Source organism: Watersipora subatra, chromosome 3, assembly GCF_963576615.1.
Source record: "Watersipora subatra chromosome 3, tzWatSuba1.1, whole genome shotgun sequence".
In the NCBI taxonomy this organism is placed as follows: Eukaryota; Metazoa; Bryozoa; class Gymnolaemata; order Cheilostomatida; family Watersiporidae; genus Watersipora; species Watersipora subatra.
Genome location: NC_088710.1, coordinates 19,974,865 through 19,997,726, shown reverse-complemented (window position 1 = coordinate 19,997,726; position 22,862 = coordinate 19,974,865). Strand labels below are relative to the sequence as shown.

Genomic DNA, 22,862 nt, shown 5'->3' with positions numbered 1-22,862 from the left:
CATTCTTGAAGGAAGTTTTTCACATCAATGGTAAAGATAGGGATTGCTTGGTCATCTGTTACATTCTTTTGCAGTGTCATAGCGTGGTAAATTGTTATGTGATTCATTGATGAGGTTAGGCAATGCTTGTGTCAATGATATGTGATTAATAATTATCAGATGTGATTTTTTTGTTCCTTTTCATGGAATGAGTAAGCTACCGCAGCCAAAACATAGACTGAGAGCAAAGTTTTGAGGAAGCTAGTTTGCGAGAGAGAATTTGTGAGAGAGAGGAAAAGTTTGAAAGTGAAAAAGATTTGAGAATTTGAGACATAAAAAGAGTGAGGAAGATGGAGAGCAAGAGAGGTTGTGCAAGACAATTTGGAATAAAAAGTTTGAGAGAAAAAGTGAGTTTGTAAGAGAAAGATTTTGAGAGAGAGAAAAAGAGAGAGAGATTTTGAGAGAGAGAGTGAGAGATAAAGAGTGAAAGAAAGAGATAGAGAGAGAGGAGAGAGAGAGATAGAAGAAAGAGATAGAGAGAGAGATAGCAAGAGAAGAAAGAGATAGAGAGAGAAGAAAGAGATAGAGAGAGAGAGAGAGAGAAGAAAGAGATAGAGAGAGAAGAAAGAGATAGAGAGAGAGATAGCAAGAGAAGAAAGAGATAGAGAGAGGAGAAAGAGAGAGAGAGAGAAGAGTGAGGGAAAGAGAAAAAGAGAGAAAATGAGAGTGAAGAGAGAGGGAGAGCGAGCGAGAAGGAGAGCAAGAGAGGGAGAGAGATACTACATACACTGGTGTAGCGTTTTGGGGTTTCAATGGTGTATATACATGTATATAGATATACATTAGGCCTACATATATTTTTTATTGTGGTTTGTCATGTTTGCAATTGATGAAAAGATAGTTTAATGTCTACTTATGCATCCTATCAGATTGCTAGTAATCCCAGGTAAAAGATAAAAGATGAAGAGCTTCAACATATTTAAGTAAATGCTAACCTACATTCAAGTAGCTGAAGCAGACAGTATATAAAACGAACATGTCAGCATAAGAAGACAGTAAAAAAACTATGGACACAGTCAGAGACAATGCCTTTAATTGACAAGCAACTGTTTATATACACATGTATTCATAAACATGCTGAATGCCTAGGTAATAAAATGTTATTGCCATAGCTGGACAGGCAGACAACAGATAGGCAAACTTTGGGAGTTATATATATCGATAAGCATATATTACAGAAGTGAAGCTTTCACGGTTGTCTATAAATTGCTGGATAGAAATAAAAGAGCAGCTGTGGTCTTGTGGTTTAGAACACTAGGCCTGAGAGCAACAGATCGGTAGTTCAAGTCTCAAAACAGGTCACTCACTGGTGGTGACTGGAAAGAAATTGAACCTTAAATTGCCCTCTGCAACTCGGCATATGTCCAGTCGTCGAGGTACCTTTGCTTCTGAACAGAGACATGTCTAGCTAAGATCATAGAGAAATTGTTTGTGCAAAAGTACCCCTAAAAAACATGTACAGCCTCTGCAGACATCCTATTCAACTATTGAGAGATTGTTTCATAGTGATTGCTCCATAGAATAGAAGCAACTGTTTCCATCAGTAATTGTAAGATAAGATAAAATTTACATGAATGTGTTTTTGCTGTTTTATGTTTCGCATTTCACACTACTGTATCATTTTCAGTGTATACATGTAAACACCATGTTAATTATTAGCATTCAAAAATGTGTGCAAACAAAAATGTAGCACTCTAAGCATATTCGACTTGGATAAATTTTAATGTGAATTGTCAGACGCTCTTTTTGTTTGCTTGAAAGTGTTTTAGCAAAATGATATAATTTGAACTTGAAATTCCTTCCAAATTGTTGTGGCGCATAGCCTAAGGCCTAATGTTTAACAAATGTGACACTTTATAATTTTATAAAAGGGGATCAGTTCAGTGGTTAATAAAACTTGGCTAGAAAAGCTTAAGAGCATATTGGATGTGCTTATAAATTGCTTCAGAACTCAAGTACAAAGAATTTAATTTAGTGGACGTTGTTATATGAAGCGTAGAAAATCAACAGGGTCAGTTTATAAAGCTAAAACAATGAAGTGATGGTATGCACTAAACCTTCTGTAATGTTAGTGAATGATTGATGGCAATGACACGAGCCATGAAGATTTCAGATAGCCAAAAGTGAGTTACTCAACAGAGAAGTTCAGAGAGCGAGTGGCAGAGAATGTTTAAAATTAATAAAAGAGTTTCACAATTTGGTGCAATTTACAAATTTTACAATTGCATCAGGCTGCGCCAAATATACATGTAAATACAAACTTCACAATTAAAAGCTGCGAGGACGATAGCAATAACGTCAGCTATGAATTTTTACACAAAAGTTGTCTTCTACGCTCCTAACTAGCCTAAGTTGAGAAGACAACTCGTACTAACAGTGCACATGTCAAGAAGAGTTCTAGGCCTTTGCAGTGTTAAATACAGTATGAAACACTCCGAGCTTAGAATAGTATTGCGTTTAAGATTGAATGATGTGAATCAGTTTGATTTTAACAAATTAAAATGAGATTAAGTAGTGTTTGAATAAGGATGAAAATCCATATTCTTTATTTCATCAATATCCTTATTTTGTCAATATTCTTCATTTCATCAATATTCTTCATTTCATCAATATCCTTTTAACTGTGAAACACCAGTTATCTATCTCTGTATAAACAATCTTCAATATAATCTTTATTATAACAAGAGTCGTGTTCCTCCGTCTAAAGCCATAGTTGGATGCTGAGAAAAAAAGATTGTCCTGCATAGGAGTCGAACTTGGACTTTCAGATTACCAGCCTGCTACATCACAATCACCATCACTCCACCACCTTGCTACAACTTGGAATAACTGTGCAGATATTTATTACTCATGCTGATCTCTCATGACACATGAGACTGCCGGAGTACTAGTAGTATAATTTGTATGATACTGCTTTACAAAGAATTATGATAAAAACAGACAGCGATAACAGTTTTGGCTTTTTAGAGGTCAAAAAGTGCTGACATCAAAAGATCATAGTTTGAACTGAACTCAACTGTATTATCATTATTATAGTATTTGTATTTAAAACCTAATGAAGGAGTATTTGTTTTTACTAAATTAGTAGTGTATCATACATAACTTAGCAGTCCAAATATTGGTTAATATCATGCTATGTAGATGCTTTTTTATATTGGAGAAGTTTCCCTCTCTTGAAAATGGCAGTAGAATCATATTTTTTATATCTGATTGCAATGACAACTGTTTTATTAGCACCAAACTGCTTCAGCATGCGATAAGCAATATGCTGTAAAAATGTTTTTTTAAAAAGTGCAACTCATCTCAGTTTACATGATATGATAAATTCTATACAAGCTCTGTGTTTGCACTGAAGTTCCATTCATCTCCGTCTAGGTTTGAGACAGTCGGTGTTGTATATAATTAAGAGTCATCTTCTCTCACACTATACATTCGATTACATTTCATAGTTCTCTTACCGTATATGCTTAGCGGTTATCTTATCTTTTATATTTGTGGTTGACGCATGTGCACGGATCGTTTTCCGGCAGTTACTGAGTACACGCGCTTATATTAAATACTCGTACTTGTGTTATCGCAGCATATTCGATATTTACTAATAAAGATATATACAATAGACACACAAATACAACATGGTAGCAGCAGTGGAGCCTACAATATTCGGTTGACATTTTGTTAAACGTTTACATTGAATAGCGATACTGTAAAATAAATAGTTATTTCGTCACCGTTGTGGATGCTTACGGACGTTCATACGAGAATAATAGAAAGAGATATTTACGATGGCAGAAGAAACTCAAGATGTATCGGCGTCGGCCATCAGATATTGACCTCCTCCGCTGAGTATGCCAGAAAAGTTTGACTATGATGATCCAGGCAGTTGGGCACGATGGTCAGCTCGGTGGAAGCGCTATAGGGAGGCGAGTGGCCTCAAAAACCAGCCAGAGACCGACCAAATAAACTCTTTGCTTTATGTCCTTGGTGATCAAGCTGAAGATATAGTGCTGAGCAGGAACATTACAGAAGACCCTCATAACAATGTACTAGGAGCATTTGATACATATTTTGGACTGAGGAGAAATTTGATTGCCGAGAGGGCAAAGTTCAATCGTCTCAGCCAAGGGAGTGACTCTGTGGACGTGTTTATTAATAAACTCCATCGACAAGCAGAATATTGTGACTACAAGGCACTTAAGCAAGAACTGATCAGAGATCGCTTAGTAGTAGGAGTACAAGATGATGAGTTGTCGGAGAAACTCCAGGCTATGCCCGATCTGACTCTAGACGTCGCTACACTCACAGTGAGACAATATAAGGCTGCAAAGCAAGCTCAAACAATAGTAAGAGGAAACCGTAGCGGTGAAGTGGACTCGATATGGAGACAAACAAAATATCAGAGTGACAAAAGGCAACATTCGGCATCAATGGTAGCTAAATCAGAGAATAACAATAGCTATAGCAGTAGCAACGAATGCGCCAGATGTGGTAGTAGGCCTGGGCATCCTAGAAGTAAATGCCCAGCTATCAGCAAAAGTTGCCTGAAATGTGGCATTATGGGACATTTTGCTCAAAAATGCAGAAGCGTAACAGCGCATAAGCCAGTAGCAGAGGTAGAGCAGGAAGAGCTCACCGATTTATTTCTAGGCGTTATTGAGGTAAACGAGGCATCTTCAAAGCCATGGACAGCACAGGTAACCACTAAGCTACCAGATACTGAGCCAGTTGACATTACATTTAAACTAGACAGTGGGGCTGCAGTCACTGTCTGTTCACCCAAGGAAATACCCTCTGATGTAACAATGTTGAAAAGTGACAAACGTTTAGTAGGTCCTGGAAATGCAGAGATACCATATTTAGGATTTGTAAATGCTGTGCTGTGTCATAAAAAATTTTCTGTAAAAGAGGACATTTTTGTGGTCAACAACCAGAGAGTCAATCTATTGAGTAAACGTGCCTGTGCAGCTTTGTCTTTGCTTTCATGTTCAGTAGATGAAACTGATGCGAATAGGTCTGAGTTGAAGTTAAACAAATTCTTGCCAGTTTTTGAGGGCCTGGGCCAAATGAAGGATGCATTTTACGATATCAAACTTGTTGACAATGCTGTACCATATGCTATAACTGTTTCTAGACCAGTACCAATACCATTGTTGGATGAAACTAGGCTCAAATTGGAGAGGATGGTGAACCTGGGTGTGGTTGAGAGGGTCACTGGGCCGACCAAGTGGTGCTCGCCGATGGTAGTGATCCCCAAGAGCAATGGTCGAGTAAGAATATGTTCAGATGTAACTCAATTAAATAGATATGTCAAACGCGAAGTGTATCCAATGGCCACGGTAGATGACAGCTTATCACAAATAAGTGGGAAAGTATTCTCAAAACTGGATGCCAATAGTGGCTTTTGGCAGATCCCTTTGACTCCAGCATCCTGTGAACTAACCACCTTTCTCACTCCTTTCGGGAGATTCATGTACAAAAAACTACCATTTGGATTGTGTTCATCTCCAGAAATATTCTACAGAGAGATGTTACGTATACTGGGAAACACGGAAGGCGTAATCGTCCACATGGATGACATATTAGTCTATGGGAAGAATAAATGTGAACACGACAAGAGACTAAACGATGTACTGCAGAAGATCAAAAGTGCTGGAATGACACTTAACCGCAGTAAGTGTGAATTTGGGAAAGCTAGCGTTACATTCTTAGGCCACAGAGTAGACTCAGACGGCATTCACGCTAGTGAGGAGCGAATTCAAAGCATACTCAATTTCCATACGCCGACCTCAACACGCGACATTCAGAGTTTTTTAGGATTGGTAAACCAATCAGCAAAATTTAGCCCGAACATTGCTAAGCTTAGCGAGCCACTTAGAGAGCTGTTGAAAAAAGATGCACCATGGATCTGGAACAAACCACAAGAAGATGCTCTACAAGCACTCAAGCAGGAGTTCGCCAAACCACCTGTTTTGGTTCCTTATGACCTCAAGAAAAGGACTATTATTTCAACAGATGCGTCTAATAAAGGCCTGGGAGTTGTCATGACGCAAATACAAGAGGACAACTCCGAGCGTCTAGTACCAGCAGCTAGCAGGTCGCTGACGTCAGCAGAAGAAGGATATGCTACAATTGAAAAGGAAGCGTTAGGTGTTACATGGGGGTTAGAGAAGTTTTCTAGATATCTACTAGGGCTACAAGACTTTGAAGTACACACGGATCATAAACCATTAGGGTCACTGTTGGGATCTAAACCTATACACAAGCTACCACCCAGGATATTACGATTCAAGCTCAAACTTATGTGGTACAAGTTCCACATAGTATACGTTCCATGAAAGCAAAACAGCTCAGCAGATGCATTATCAAGGTATCCGTCAGAAAAGCCAACAGTTCGTGAGATGCTTGCAACAGATGAAATAGAAGGATTTGCCAGGTCATATAGTCTCCCAGCTACAGATATTAGGCTGGAAAAGTTGTCAGCAGCTCAAAAGTCAGATGAAGTGCTACAGATCATACGAGAATATGTCGAGAAAGGATGGCCTGCATACTTATCAAACACCGATTCAGTCATAAAGCCGTACTTCGAAAAAAGAGGCCTTATTACACTCCATCCAGCACACAACCTTCTTTTATACCAAGATAGAATCATCATTCCGCAACTAGAAAGAATGGAGATCCTGGAAAGGATTCATGAAGGGCATTTAGGAGTTTCTAAATGTACCCAGAGAGCAAAAAGAGCAGTGTGGTGGCCTTCACTGAACAAAGCTATAGAAGAAATGATTAGCCACTGCTCTGTCTGCAGAAACAGAGCACCCGAAGTGAGAGAACCTTTGAGGCCTCTAGACACCCCAAGACATCCATGGCAAGTATTGGCTTCAGATTTGTTCCATCACAACGGACGAGATTATCTTTTAGTAGTAGATTTGTACTCCAGATATCCGGAAATAACTGCCCTGCAATCCACCACATCAAAGGAAATAGTTAAACACCTCAAAAGCTTTTTTGCTCGACATGGAATACCGGAGTTGCTAATTTCAGACAATGCTGGTCAATATACCTCGGAAGAGTTTCGCGAGTTTACTCACAAATACCAGTTTCGCTCAGTGCATTCATCCCCACGGTACCCAAGAGCTAACGGGGCAGCTGAGAGGATGGTACAGACGATGAAAAACATTCTGGATAAGTCGGCAGACCCATTTCTAGGCTTATTGGCATACAGAACTTCTCCACTGTCCACAGGCTTTTCTCCAGCTGAACTCATGATGAACAGGACACTTAGGTCAACAATACCGTCAGCAAATGTTGAGTTCAACGTAACTAACCATCAACAGCACTACATTAGAAATCAGATGTACAAACAACAAATGAAGCAGAACCATGATGCAAGGCACAGAGTTAAAGAGCTTTCAACATTGGCTCCAGGAGACCAAGTATTTATACGTGACATGCATCGCCAAGGAATTGTACAACAAGGACATCCAGGCACCCGCAGCTACACAGTTAATTCTAATGGCAACATTCTAAGACGTAATCGGTCAGCATTAGTGTATACTCCTCCACCTGCTCAGAAAGGTGACCTGCCAGAGGCATCACCAACTCGGTCCCCGTCAGCCATCTCACCCGCACCCAGGCCATCAGATTCTCCAATGAGAAAATCATGTCGTGTAATTCATAAGCCACGCAGACTGATTGAGGAATGTTAGTCATATTAATTATTTTGCATTTTTAGGATTAGATGTCAAGTCAAACTGTGAGAGCTAGCTTGGGAAGGAGATGTTGTATATAATTAAGAGTCATCTTCTCTCACCCTATACATTCGTTTACATTTCATAGTTATCTTACCGTATATGCTTAGCGGTTATCTTATCTTTTATATTTGTGGTTGACGCATGTGCACGGATCGTTTTCCGGCAGTTACTGAGTACACGCGCTTATATTAAATACTCGTACTTGTGTTATCGCAGCATATTCGATATTTATTAATAAAGATATATACAATAGACACACAAATACAACAGTCGGCCCTGGTAGTGTAACTCATAAGAAATCTGGAAAGACTGGTTGGGTGCAGGGAAAGTGCATCCCTACTTTATAATCATTATCAACACAACAATTAGCATCTATGTAACCATGACAGCACAAGAAATCAGCGAGTCAAAAAATTTCTTACTCAACCGAAAACACCACTTTTCCAACAGGATCTATAATTTTCCAACATTTGCAGACTGCAGCCATAACTCGCAACCAGGGAATGCATGCCTGTAACTAACTAGCCTATACTGCTGAAATAGAATGTCGTTTCGCACGTCGAGTTCAGCTCGTCTTATGCTTTGCAAGGCTTTGTGTTCCGTAGGCTGCAACGGATGAATGATTAAATTTGTGGCTGTCTCGGCGCTATAAACGTGAAAGCAGCAGACGATTAGCCAAATGTCAGCAATTTGAATGTGACTTTCATTCACGAATAAACGTGTACTAAGCATATGTATGTATGTATGTGTACTAAGCATATTATGTATGCCTATGTTCCTCAATCAATGGTATTAGAAATACTGTATAATAATGGCCGATAATGTAAGAATTTGTAGCTCACCAAATACTGTGCAATTGAGTTGCATAGGCCGAAGTTCCTCATTCAATAATGTAATAAAAATATTGGCTTACCACATAAATATTTTGTACACAATGAAGTAAAGAACAAATGGGTGAATGAATATATTCATAAAGCTATGAAACAATAAATAAAAAGGCCTACATAGTCTAATATTTTTATGAATGTACTGTCAAATAAACATTCACCGCGGTCTTCACTATATGGGCGAGACTAGTGCTGCGCGATAAACCGATATCATTCGATGTGACGATATATTTCAGTGAATTGTTTGTTTGTGAATATTATTTATTGAGGTTTTCATGAGAAAGTAATGTTCTGTTGACCTCATAATTAAAAATTAAAGCTAATATAATGTGGTATAATATGATAATTGAGAATAAAATTGATAGTGGCTACAATAATATGATTTCTATAAGAGGATAATAAGATCGTTGATTGAGCTGAGTATATATATATATATATATATATAGTGTATATATATATGCAAGCTGAGTTGATTGAGTATTTAGATTCCAAGTTAGTAATTATTAGTATGGTCATTTTTTTAAAAATTTTAACGCGGGTGACACAATACTCTACTATTCTTATGTCAGCTATGGTTGTAAAGTGACAACCGATGGTTTTTAATAATTTTAATTCAATGTTGTTAGTATACCAGTGTTAGTAAATAAAATATAGAATGGTCAGTAGTCACAGTATGGCCAGTTAATCAATATCAAATGACAGCTCATTCACAGGATCTAATACCTCTTCTTTCATAATCTTGATAGCGTTATATTTAAAAGATTGTCTGCCATAGTTCTTATTAATAGATGGTGTTATTAATGAGCATTGCGATCTTAGGCTTATTTGGTGTCTCTCACTATCCTGTTGAATATATTTGTATAGAGCACTGGCCACTGTAGCTACCTCCACTTTGCCTGTCAACTGCCTGTAAAAGAAAGAACGCCGACTGGCGAGAGTATGTAGGCCCAATAATCGACGACCATCAGTTACTGAGAAGGATTTAGGTGCTTTGCATATTACTCGCACCGCTTTATTTTGGCAAGCCTCAATTTGGTCTGAATGACATTTACCAAGAAACATAAACAAAGTAGCACAATATTCAAGACGACTTCGGACTATTGAAGTATATATTAATTTAGCATCTTCAACAGACAAAAGATGTCGAATCTTACGAAGAGCATATAAACATTGTTTTGCCTTGGTCACTGTTAGTTTTATATGCGTATTGAAACCAAAATTTGCATCAATTGTGACCCCAAGTAATTTTATATTGTGTTCAATTTGGATTTCAGTGTTGCATAGCTTCAAAGTTCTATTATAATCAACTGCTCGATTCGAGAAAATAATAAATCGTGTTTTTTCAACACATAGAGATAACCCATTAGATAGGTACCAGTTTTGCATTCTATTAAATTGTTCTATTGATAGCATCTGAGAATCTATCTGAGTACTTGCTGAAGAAATAATTACTGTATCATCTGCATAGGAGTAAGCGTTTGGATTTTTATCTAGCATGTCATTAACCATCATGTTAAAAAGTAAAGGCCCTAAAATAGATCCTTGAGGGACACCTTTACGAATAGCTAAAAATTCTGACAGAGTATTACCAATTTTCATTGCCTGGCTGCGGTTGGTCAAATAAGACTGAATTAATTTAGTAGCTGATGAACTAAATGAAAAGAAATAACTAAGTTTGTCAACTAGAAGGGAGTGGTCAACCATGTCAAATGCTTTCTTTATGTCAAGAGACACCAAGGCTACATATTGTGAATCTTTTTTATCAAGGTGACTAGCAATAATGTCAAATATATAATGAAGCATTTGTGATGTTGAGGTCCACTTTCGAAAACCGAATTGTCTACTTGAAAGTTTTTGGTTTGTATCTAAAAATGATTTAATCTGCAAAGATATAATCTTTTCAACAATCTTAGACAAAATGGGAAGTGAAGATATGGGTCTGTAGTTATTAAAGCTCAAAGGGTTTCCTTTTTTAAATAGAGGCGTGACAATAGCTTTTTTGTAAATGTTAGGAAATTTATTGGTCTTAAAGCAATTGTTAATCAGAAGTGTTAAAGCTGGGATTAGGCTATGAGCTAGTTTTATGTATATTTCAGAAGGAATAGATAAGACTCCGCCTCGTTTTCCTGGTTTAAGGGTTTTGAAGATAGATTGGATTTCTCTTTCAGTTACAGATTCGAATTTAAAATTATGCTCAGATGTTTGTAACGATGTTAGTGCAATATTAGTTGCTGGGCTATATATATCTGAAAAAAATTTGTTTAAAATCATAGCTACCTTTTTTGGATCTTTTTCAGTAATTCCGTCATTGTCTAGGAAAACTTTGGAAGCACATTTTTTAGATTTTCCGAGTAGTGGGTTTATTTCACTGTAAAATGTCTTGGCATTAGTGCTCAAACGTTTGTTATAGTAATCACGTTTTGCTTGTTTGATGTTTTGCTGAACAAAATTTCGGAATTTTTTATATTGTGCCCATCCACTGTTTAGACACTGCCTAGGTCTATCGGAATGATTTTATATTTGGTCAGTTTTCAAATCGGTATGAATATCGAAGCCGATATTTTATTAAAATATCGGCGTAATTTATTTTGCAAAACTGGAGTTGTCTATCATCATGTAAAGAGGAGACAACTCTTGTTTTCTAGCTATAAGCCCAACACTATAAATCGAAAGAAGGGGTTACAGAGATTACGCCTACAAGAGGTTTCGCCTACACTTCCTGGAGGTTACGTCTACACTTCCTGGAGGTTACGTCTACACTTCCTGGAGGTTACGTCTACACTTCCTGGAGATTACGTCTACAGTTATGGAGATGGTGCATACCATTGATTGTTGAAGAAAAAATGTAAGAAAAATGGTAAAAAGTAATGCAATAATAGTGTTTTCACTTAACATTGATCGAAAAACATACTATTGATTAAAGTCATCTATCAATCAGAACGAAAATCGTGGAAGTGTAAAATAAAAACAATTTATTATCTCCTTTCCTTTCTTGGCTTTCTTAACGATTACTACCACTGCTACTATTACTACTGGTGGCTGTTCGGAGCCACAAGAACGCTAAGATGTGTGCTTAAAATCTCAAAGTTTTGGTAGATGCATTGAGTCTAATAAAATCATCACCACCTTAGGGTGGTAGTACCATTCGTTGTACTACGAATTATTATTTATTGATAGTTTGTAATTAATTAATAGTCTGCAACTAACGGTGAACTAGTATTAATAATTCGATATATTGCGCATTGGTCTGTCTGCTTATAGTAATTTAATAGTCAAACGAGTGTGGGTAAATGAATGAGACAAAATAATATGATTATTTGCGAATAAATAACAAAGAAATAAATAGTTGTTTTATAACTAAATTGTTCCATTCTTCTGGTCACTTTTAATGTTTTACGCATTGCTTTGTTTTAGCTTGCTTTGTAAAACATTGTTTTAGCAATGTCTTATGCATTGCCAATGTACACATAGTAGTAGTATTATTATATCTTTGGTATATTATACCATATACATAATATATATTACATATAATTATGTAGTGGTTTTATTATTTTGTGTTGCAAGCAAGGTTGATTGATCGAAAGGTTGAATCATGAGTTAAAACTGTTTGTCTTGGGATGGCTAATTGTGATAAGTAACATTACATTAAAAATTTCATCCTCTGAGCAGTACAATTAGTCTAAAACTGTAAATTATGAAACGCCAATACCGTGTAGCAGGCTGTACGCTACCATTTTCCATGTATGTAGCTTTGTATGCAACATCTAAATTACAAGTCCCAGGTAGCGAATGGGACCAATGTCAATATTGGTATATTGATATTGGTCCTGATCAATAAGTCAATATCACCACCCAGAATTTTACTAAAAACATTATGACAAAGTTTAACTCATCTGTCTTTCAAGGTTTCAAAATAATTAATTTCTCATAGTTGAAGAAAACTAACTCTGCTTTTTTGTCTATACAAAAATCTCAGTGCAGTGTTTTGAGTTCACTTTAGTAAAGTAATATCCTTTGTAAGGTAAAGGTCCCAAACCATGCAGCCATACTCAGGACTAGGTCTAACTCGTGAAGTATCAGCTATCTTTCTTGTCTTTTGATCTGCATCTTTCAGAACCATTGTAAGCATGCCGATTAATTGCTCTTCCTCGGATTCAATTTTAAAAATATGTTGATTAAGTTTCAGATCATTCTGCGACTCTACCACAAAATAAGGATTAGAAGTCACACTTTGAAGATGGTGATCATATAAGATGAGAAAGTTATTTGTATCCATCGGCAAAGACGACTTGCCAATAGAGAGATGGTAATACTTTTGTGGATTAAATTTCATGTGCCAAATTTTGGCTCAAGATTCAAGAGAGCATAAATCTTGTTGCAGCATGGGAGCTTTGTCTTGTGTAGCTGTTGAGGCTTTGTGTTATCAGCTAAGTTGTCAGTTCATCTTCGGCCACTTTTTTGGCACTCGCATGGAGTCCCTTAATACCTCGTCTCTTAGCCTACCAAGCATCATTTTATGCAATATGTAGTAGGCACAAAAATAGCTCTAGACTTTCTCAACAAGCGGTTTGGGAGTTGTCTGTTAGAGTTTTGCTGTTGTTGAACACACGACTCCTTTCTTAAAGCTAGTCTAAACAGGCTAAACTAGCTCATACAATGATTAGCAGGGCTTTTGGCTCACAAAAATGAAGCAAAATTTTAATCATTATATTACTGTTTGAACATTTTAGAATATTATACCTATAACCTAGCTTAAGTTGATTTGTTCTGTATCTTGCAAAATCTTGCATTTGTTCTCTGTGCAAATTTTCTTATCCGCTCAGTGTTGGGTTTCTGATGTATCGAGCTAGAGAAAGTAAATTGCATTATCATACTTTCTAATATTCTCAAAAAACATATTGCTTTTTCATGACCTTCTACTCTACTTTGTAGAACATTGAAAGTCGATTGAGAAAGAATGATGACAGTCAGAAGATAGGGTGATATGACGATACATACGTTATTGAACAAATACTAGTACAAGTACAGATACTACCATTTTAAGATGTATCACTGACATGATGGTGCTTATATGTGATGAATGAGAAAATGGAGCAAATAAATCTGTAACTGGATGTTTGTATTTTTTTTGCAGAATAAATCCTAAACTTATAATCTACCTATTGATTCAATTGATGAAATAAGAAAACTTCAGCAAGTAAAAATACTGCAAGAATGTGTACTTAGCATATGAACTGTTGTGTGTACAAAAGTAGCCCAATTCCTCCAAATTATACAAAAGTGAGTAATTTTGTATAAGTCTAAATGATATTCACTTCGAAATAGTCTTTTAATGTATGCTTATTATATAGCAAAGCTAAAGAGAAGGAGCAGTTATAGTAGCCATGCAAGGAGATTGAGAAATGGGTTTTTACTTCATTTCAAAAATATTTATTACAGCATTACAATGTGGTTGAAGCTATGGCCACTTTAGCATAATTTTATCAAACGTGCTTAATTGTTTTGTGGTCTTTTTGTTAATTTAGAGTTGGCTCCTTTATATGTCATATTTTTTCTTGCTAAAACAATATTGTTTAGTAAATAATTTCTTTTGTATCAAAGTGAAATAACAGGTTATATGCAGAAAAATCAAATTTTTATGAGAGCCTTCTTTTGCTCATTTATGATGGATGACACTATTGTAAATCATATACATGTAACTTGTATTTGTAATTTACTCTGTATATATGCATATGTACCCAAGGGTGATCTCAACCGGCTGTGAGGGAGGCTCCATGTAAAAGTGAAACATAATGGTATGCAATAGGAGATAAAAAACAACTCCAAAGTTATGAAATGATATATTGACCAACGACCAACTTTTAGTGATGGGCTGCTGATAACATAGAAATACTCAGTTATTGACATGTGTCTGTATGTATAAGAGTAACAACTTCAAAAATACATACGCTTGTTTTTTGCTTAAGAATTCAATAAAAATGTGGTTTTAACTGTTGAGTTATACTTTGGTGTTGCCATCTGTAAATTCTTATAGTTAGATGTCAATAAAATATGCAGGTTCAGCGAGATAATATTCGGTGTTTGAATCTACATGTATTGGCTGTATATCAAGTTGAACAGGAAACAGGAAGTTGATTATAATGATGATTGTAACAATTAATATAATTGGCCTATGCCGACACTATTAGCAAGTAAAATGTAATGTAAGTATAATACATGCATATAATAATGTATGAGATAGAATATAGCTAATTACTGATTTAGTTACGTGACATCGGTCCTGATTGATACTTAACACGCCCCCTCAATCTGGAGCATGCGTGTCGCTTCACGATGTGCTGCGGCACTGAGTGGCTTGGTAAGTATATCGGCGAGGTTGTCGGCGGATGGTACATGACGATAGTTAACATTGACCTGTTCTTTAACAAAATGATAACGCACATCAATGTGCTTTGTACGGTTGTGCTGACTGCAAGTGTTGCTTGCGAGAGCCAGAGCGCCTTGATTGTCACAGTAGAGCGGCGTAGTTTCTGAAATCTGAATGCCTAGCGATATGCAGAAGCTTCTCAGATACAATGCTTCCTTTGTGCCTTCTGCAAGGGACATATACTCCGCCTCGCAGGAAGATAGAGCCACTGTAGGTTGTTTGCGAGTCTTCCAACTAATTGGTGCTCCTCCTAGTGTAGCGATAAAACCACTAGTTGATCGACGATCGGTTGTATCGCCTGCCCAGTCGGAGTCGGTGTACATCGTGAGGGTTCCATTTGAAGGTGTAAACATGATGCAGTAGGACTTGGTAGATTTTAAATAGCGAAATAGATGTTTTACGGCTGCAACGTGTGATAGACTAGGTTTATCAAGGTACTGAGATAATTTAGATGTTACCCAGCTGATGTCTGGTCTAGTTGCGGTCATAAGATAGATGAGACTACCGATAGCTTGCCTGTACGGGAACTTGAAAGCTAAAAACGCTTGGTACTCCTCGTCTGTTGCTTTATGGAGTTGTGTACCTTTGTCTGCTGGTGTGCTTACTGGATTGCACTCAGTCATGTTGAAGCGTGTGAGTATGCCGTTGACGTAGCGTTCTTGACTCATTTGGTATCCGTTCCGAGTGTGTTTAAAGTCAATACCGAGGAACCACTTCAACTCCCCCCGATCATCCATGCGAAATTGGTTGTGTAGGGCTTGCTTCACTTCGGCGATCTGTTGTAAATCGCTGCTAGCAATGACTATGTCATCCACCCAGAAGAGTATCATTACTTTTGTGTTGTTGACAATCTTGGAGTAAACGCATGCGTCATTATCGTTCGGTGTAAATTTTTGTGACTTGAGAAAGTCGGTCAAGGATGTGTGCCAATTTCGACCGCTTTGTTTTAATCCATATAGTGACTTTTGTAGCAGGCAAGTTTGGTAGCTTCCATCAGGTGATGTCTGTTCGTAACCCGGAGGTTGTTGGACATAAATCTCTTTGTCGATTGGGGCGTTGAGGTACGCCCCCTTGACGTCTAGCTGATGAAGGTGTAATTGCTCATTTGCGGCGATCTGCAAGAGTGCGCGTATCGAGGTAAATCGTGTTGTAGGCGAATACGTGTCGTCGTAGTCGATGCCCTGTATCTGAGAATATCCACGTGCTACGTATCGCGCTTTGTACTGTACTTCTCCAGCATTTTTGCCCTGTTTAATCGTGTAGACCCACCGACCTTTGATTTCACTTCGTTTATCAGGTAGTGTTGTGATTTGCCAGGTGTTGTTGTCGGAAAGCGCTTTAATTTCCATGTCCATGGCTGCCTGCCATTTACCTGCATCTTCTGATCTGGTTGCTTCTTCATATGAAGTGGGTAAAAATGGCAAAACAGCGCAAGCATAATCGACGTGTGTAAGCATCTGATAATCATCAAGGTATTTAGGTCGTCTGGTATCCCTCTGGGGTCTTGGTGGTTCTGTTGCGTCAGTATTTTGTGTAGGTGTTGTATGTTCTTGATTCTGTGGTTGTGCAGGATTTGTGTTTTGACTATGAGGCAGGATAGGAACTGCGTCTTCGATGTCATCAGTCCATGCGTTTGGTTCTTTTATCTGCGATGGCCCGCTATGAAAATGTACATTGCGCGATGTTAGAATACTGTTGTTCTTACTACTGAGAACGAAATAGCCTTGATTTAATGGGTTTATGCCTAGAAAGGTGCCGGGTTGTCCACGTGAATCAAGTTTTTGCTTATTAGTTTCGACGTAGATTGTGCAGGGTGAACCGAATTTGTGAATGTTCTTCATGTTTGGTTTTATGTCGGTGAATAATTCATAGGCGGTTGCTTTAGTTCGGCGTTGATAAGATCGATTGCGAAGGTATTGTGCATATCGTACAGCGTATGACCAAAACGACTTAGGTAATTCGGAGTCAGACAAGAGGCATCGGGCCATGTCCAGAAGGCTGCGCCATGAGCGCTCTGATTTCCCATTCTGGTATGGCGAGTATGGAGCAGTGGTTGTGTGTTTGATTCCTCTGTCTTGTAAAATTGACTTGAATGTACTGCCCACATACTCTCCACCGTTGTCGCTGTGTAACTCGGTTACTTTGCCAATGGGAGCGACGTCGGCTATGAATTGTTTGAGGGCTGTGGCAGCCTCGTCCTTGGTTCGTAGATTGTATATGAAGAGCATGCTAGAAAACTCATCTATGAAATTAATGACGTACTTGTGACCTTCCCGTGATGATGGATCTATAGGTCCACATACGTCACTGTGTACTCGCTCTAAGGGCTTCGTAGCTCGTATTGGTGGCTCGTCGCATGAAGCTGGTTGTCGGGACATTTTGCTTTCTTTGCAAGTTGAACAAGTGCGTCCTGATTTGCTGTTGATGACCGTCATGCCGCGAGTCGCAGATTGTAGTTGAACGATGTCGTCGTAATTCATATGGCCTAGTGTTTCGTGCCATTCATCTATTGTTCGTACAGAGAATGTCGTGTCGGTGTAGCATGTCGGGTCGGTGGTGTGGCATGTCGAGTCAGTGGTGTGGCATGTCGAGTCGGTGGTGTGGCATGTCGAGTCGGTGTGGCATGTTGGTAGGAAATAAAGTTGCCCGTGTCTGATTATGTTGAATTTAGTATTATGTGATGTTAAGTATGCTGTACCTTGGGTGAATGTAACATGAGCCCCAGTGTCAGTGGCTGCACGCACAGAGAATAGACTGGTTGGAAACTCGGGTGCGAGTAAGGCGTTGGTCAGCTTTATTCTGCATATTCTGCCATCTGAATCAGTGATGTGAAATTCAGCCACACCTCTAGCTGTGGCTAGATTATTGCTTCGGCGGCCATCTGCTAATTGAATGTAGTGCTGCTTAGGATTGAACTTGTTGTCGAAAGATATGAAGCGGTCAGCATGATTAATGATGTGACATGTAGCTCCACAGTCTACTAGCAGTTGGTCGTGTACTTGTTTGCTATCAGAAGTGGTGCTTGCATTTGTGACGCGGGTGGTAAATGAGTAGTCGGCCATCGCATTGGCTGTCGTTCTTTGTGATGGTGACCATGAATCCTCTTTCCTTTTAGAAAAACAAACGTCTTCTACGTGCCCTGGTTTGTTACAGTATGTACAGTGTAGTTTTGATTTGAATCTACACTCCCTAGATTTGTGCCCATCAGTACGTCCGCAGGACAAACATTGCTGCTTGTTTCTAACATTCGCAGATTGATGCGATTGTTTGTAAGGAGTATAATTTCTTGAAGCCATTGCTGTGGCATGTGTAGGGGCACGCACCGCCTCTGTGTTGGCATGATTATTTAGTGCAGCCTTAAATGTGTGTATAGTGCAGCCTTTTTTGTGTGTATAGACTACGGCCCGGTCTCGGCTTCGGCAATACCCCGCTAAAGGACACCTGTGCTTTAAACCATAATTGTTTTGAACAACTTTTATCGTTGTGCAAAAAGTATCCTGTGCAAAAAACATTCTTTAGTCAGCAGTATATTGTTACGGCAAGGAGACTCCTTGTTTTAGCAAGCCAAAAAAAAAGAAAGATGGAAATATAAGTTTCATGATAGATGTTTTTATTGTTTATTCTATTAAAGAATATAGTTATTGATACAAACGTTAAATATAATAGAGAACAGATAGATAATGGCAAAAGGCTCTCTTTGTTAAATATACTGAAACAGTTTACAGAAATCTTACTATCACATATTGTAATCAGGTAATGTAATCACATACATGTATTTATACGCAGTCCAATTAGAGTCCAGTCCTGTTAGAGTCTTTATACATCCTCCCATCTGTGGATAACTCCCAAACCTTCGAGGCTGGTGGCATTATCAGCGTAACGAAATATAATAGTAGATACAGTAAGCGTGGAAATTTTCGTTGAATTTGTTCGCCAATGCGTGCTGAGATTAGCAAGTTCATCAAAGAAGCATTTATAAATCTATCCGGATATCCGTATAACCATTTACCGATAGGCTTTTACGGATAAATACCGATCATACCAAACCGGCCGCAGATAACTAGCTGTCACCGAAAATGGTTGGTTTCCTCGGATACCGAGAATCCCTCGGTATCGGTAAGAGCGGATAACCCAATACCGGCCCAACACTAGTTCACACCATGTTATGCGATTGTTCAGCATGCTGCCAAGTGCCAATCCTTTGGTCGGCTGCCATAAGCAAAGGAACTATTTGTTAACACTGTGTGTAATGCAGCAGAGACCTTTGTTATGCTATGAATATGTCACCATGTGTCTTATTAGTACTGGTAATAAGTTACGTGGTGATATGTTCATACATATTATACATTTGTTTCAATCTGCTGACCAAATGTGAAAATAAATTTCTCGGCGGTGCAAAAGGACAAACATTTTGAATGATTTGAAAGTTCTTGGCTAAATATAAAATATTCTGATGTGTTATAAGGTGTAACAAGTACTCTGATGTGTTGTGGAGCGTTAACAGATACTCTGATGTATTATGAAATGTTAACAACTACTCTGTGTAATAGCGTGTTAACAAATACTTTAATGTGTTATAAAATGTTAACAAATACTCTGTGTTATAGGATAATTAACCAATACTTTTGTGTTAAAGGGTATTATCAATTACTCTTATGTGTTATATGGTGTTAACAAATACTCTGGCATGTTATAGGGTGGTAACAATTACTCTGATATATTATAGGGTGTTAACAAATTCTATGATGCGTATAGGGTGTTAAAAATCGCTTTAGATCACTTCAATTCAAACACTCATTTAAAAAGACACGGCACTGCTAGTAATTATAGAGGCCTGTTTACAACTGCTCTGCTGAGTAATGTGAATAAAACATTCATTTCTTAACATATTAAGTGAATTCAGCGACTTCTGTACAGTTTATATCGGAGTGCACATGAATTTTTGTTCTAATATTTTTTGTGATACAATAAGTTGACAATAATTGTTGTCCACCACTAATAGCTGCCACTGAGCGCCAAACTATAATTGCCAATAGATTACCTTTTACGCTGAGCTATATCATTGTTGTCTCAAAATAGATTTTCTTTTTAAAACATTTATATTCATATTAAATAATTAATACGAATATTTTTATAGCATTTTTATGTAGAATTATAATCCTCTTCCTAACCAAGGTTTGGTGATGCCTACATTTCTGGTGAAAAGTTTAAACATTTCGATGTTTATGGGTTGTCTTATACTGTCACTAATAGGTAATGATTTGTGCTGGCAGAAGAGCTCTGAACTTGTCTATCCAAGTTTAGTGTCACAATCACATGCAAGTGCATGCCAATAGTAAATAAATGTTTGATGGGATTTTGCAGGAGGAAACTTAGCCATATATGTATAAATCATTCTAAAAGATACTTGTTTATGCATTGCTAGCAAAAGATCTGTGCAGGACGTAACTACTCACACACAGGCTGATTGTAACATGGAATAATTAGTGGTTTAGTAAACATTTTATAGAAGTGCCAGTAACATATTATTACTAGGTGAATCCCCAGCGTTGCACGAGGAATAAAATAATTACCACATGAATTTGAGTAACATAAGCTAGTAATGCTGATAACTTACTATGATAAGAGCCATGTCCTATGTTTGAAGCCAGTCTGTGATGTTACGTGACGCATAATGGTCTACTATACACACATGATTTTCAAGCGTGCTAGCGACCAATAGTATTTTCACATCTGCTGGAAAAATATGTGTACTATTAATCCATAGTATGACAAGGACAGCCTAGTGTAGTGCGTTAGCTCGCCTGTCTGTAGACCTGGAGGTTTCATGTTCAAATCCGCTGTGAGATGGATTTTCTTTACATCAGGACAGCAAATGACAAACACTGAAATATATATATAGATTAGTGACTAGCATTAGTGATTTAGTTTACCAGGTTTATTTATCAATTTAACCCTAAAGTATTTTTCAGTCTAACGTCTGAGCCTATTCTAACATGTTTAGCAAATGCATATAACTTTTTTAATCTTGTATAGAAGACTTAAAAATTTAACCACTGTTTGATATATCAAAAACAGCTCGAGCATATACAACAAGCTTATTTAATACTGAAGAACTGTTACATGTAATCATAGATGCTGTATATTGTTTTATTACAGGCACTGGAAGCAGAGGACATAGCCCAGACAGTTGTATATCAGCTAGGGTTGCCTGCACATGCTCAGGTGCAAGACGTCCTGATCAGACCCCTGCAGCAAACTACTTGAATCTTCAGAAGCTGAAGTGTTGTTTTTCTTACAAGCATCGTGTGCTTTCTAGACTAAAAACAATCAGTAAACCGCTGTCACGTTACTTGATATAGCTTTTAGCTGGCCATTGGAACATTATGAATCATTAGCTTCCTTCAAGGGTATTCATATTATGGTATTCAGCAGATTCAAGGTGTTCAACTATTATTATTTGCTGTAATAAAATTTAAGATTCAGCAAGTATGATGCCACTCAAGGAGAGACATAAAAGTCGACCGATCCATGTTTGCAGAATGAACCACAAAAGATTTAAAGCAGCAAAATTGTGCGGAATGTGCAATGGTTGGAAATACGATGTTTGCAAGAATAACTGATTTGCAAAAAATTATTCAATTAGAAAACGCAAGGATATCTCAAGAATAAGCCCAGCATGCATATAAACGACTTTTTTTCCTTTGCTGACCCATACTGACAAATTGCATCGGTATAGCTCCAAGTTTATGGATACATGTATGACTAAACACAGAGTAATAACTGTTTTGGTCGCTGAAACTGGCATATAGAAGATAACTCCTAGTTAGTGGATATGTGTTAATAGTACTAAACGCATAGAGTAATTACTGTATTGCTCACTAAAGTGTCATATAGAAGATAACTCCTAGTTTATGGATATGTGCCGGACTAAAAACATTTTGTGTTTTTATTTTCTACCTTATCCAGAATTCTACTTTTTCCACCAAAGAAGTGAATATTGGTTAGCAGTTTTAGGGTGGTTTTCCGATCTCTGGCTTGTTTGCAGGGATCGCAACTCCAGCTAGTCGCTGCTATTGAAAAAAGGTACCACCTCCTACAATCCTGACTAGTGGAAATGGCCAAAGAAGTGCTGGTGCACTCTAATGGATCAGTGTGCAATTTAGGAGACTACCAGCCTAATCCCTTACTGGTGTACTGAGATGCTGATGCAATTTAGGAGATAGCCAGACTAGGCGCTTCGTGAAGAAGCATGATAAATGACTTGCAGAACATATTAAATACATCTTAGCCCTGTTGCAGCATGTGCCAAAAACTTGCCTAATAGAGGCCAATAGATTGGTTTATGAAGTGTAATCTGAGCGGCATTGGCAAGTACTTTTGCATAGCTGGACTCAAACCCAATGAACCAAATAGTAAGAGCTACTTGAGATATTCTATGCTCTACACTACTAAGCGAAAACAGGTGAGTTCACCCCACAAACCACCAACCAATTGCAGGAGGCGCTTTCAAAATGTTTCAAAATTGAAATGGACTTAGCCTGATCGCAGTCGAAATGCTCAGATCAAGTGAAAGTGCGATTATGACGTCTATCGTTGCAATGAGATCAACAGAATAGAGACGCGTATAACGCTGCAACTTCAATGCAATAGCCTATCATGTCTAAATCACCTTAGACATGATAGACAATGATGAAGTAGGCCTATATTAGTTGCTATATTACATAGCGCTCCCTCTTTGAATATTGGAGTTACAATGACAGC

At 37.9% G+C, this 22,862-nt stretch overlaps 1 long non-coding RNA gene across 1 annotated transcript; it reads left to right on the top strand.

The window, feature by feature from the left end:
- The first annotated feature begins 11,463 nt into the window (after window positions 1-11,463).
- On the top strand, window positions 11,464-14,083 carry LOC137391744 (uncharacterized). Its single transcript, XR_010978162.1, has 3 exons — window positions 11,464-11,516; window positions 12,858-12,977; window positions 13,604-14,083. It is a non-coding gene; the product is annotated as an uncharacterized lncRNA (long non-coding RNA).
- Window positions 14,084-22,862: the final 8,779 nt, after the last annotated feature.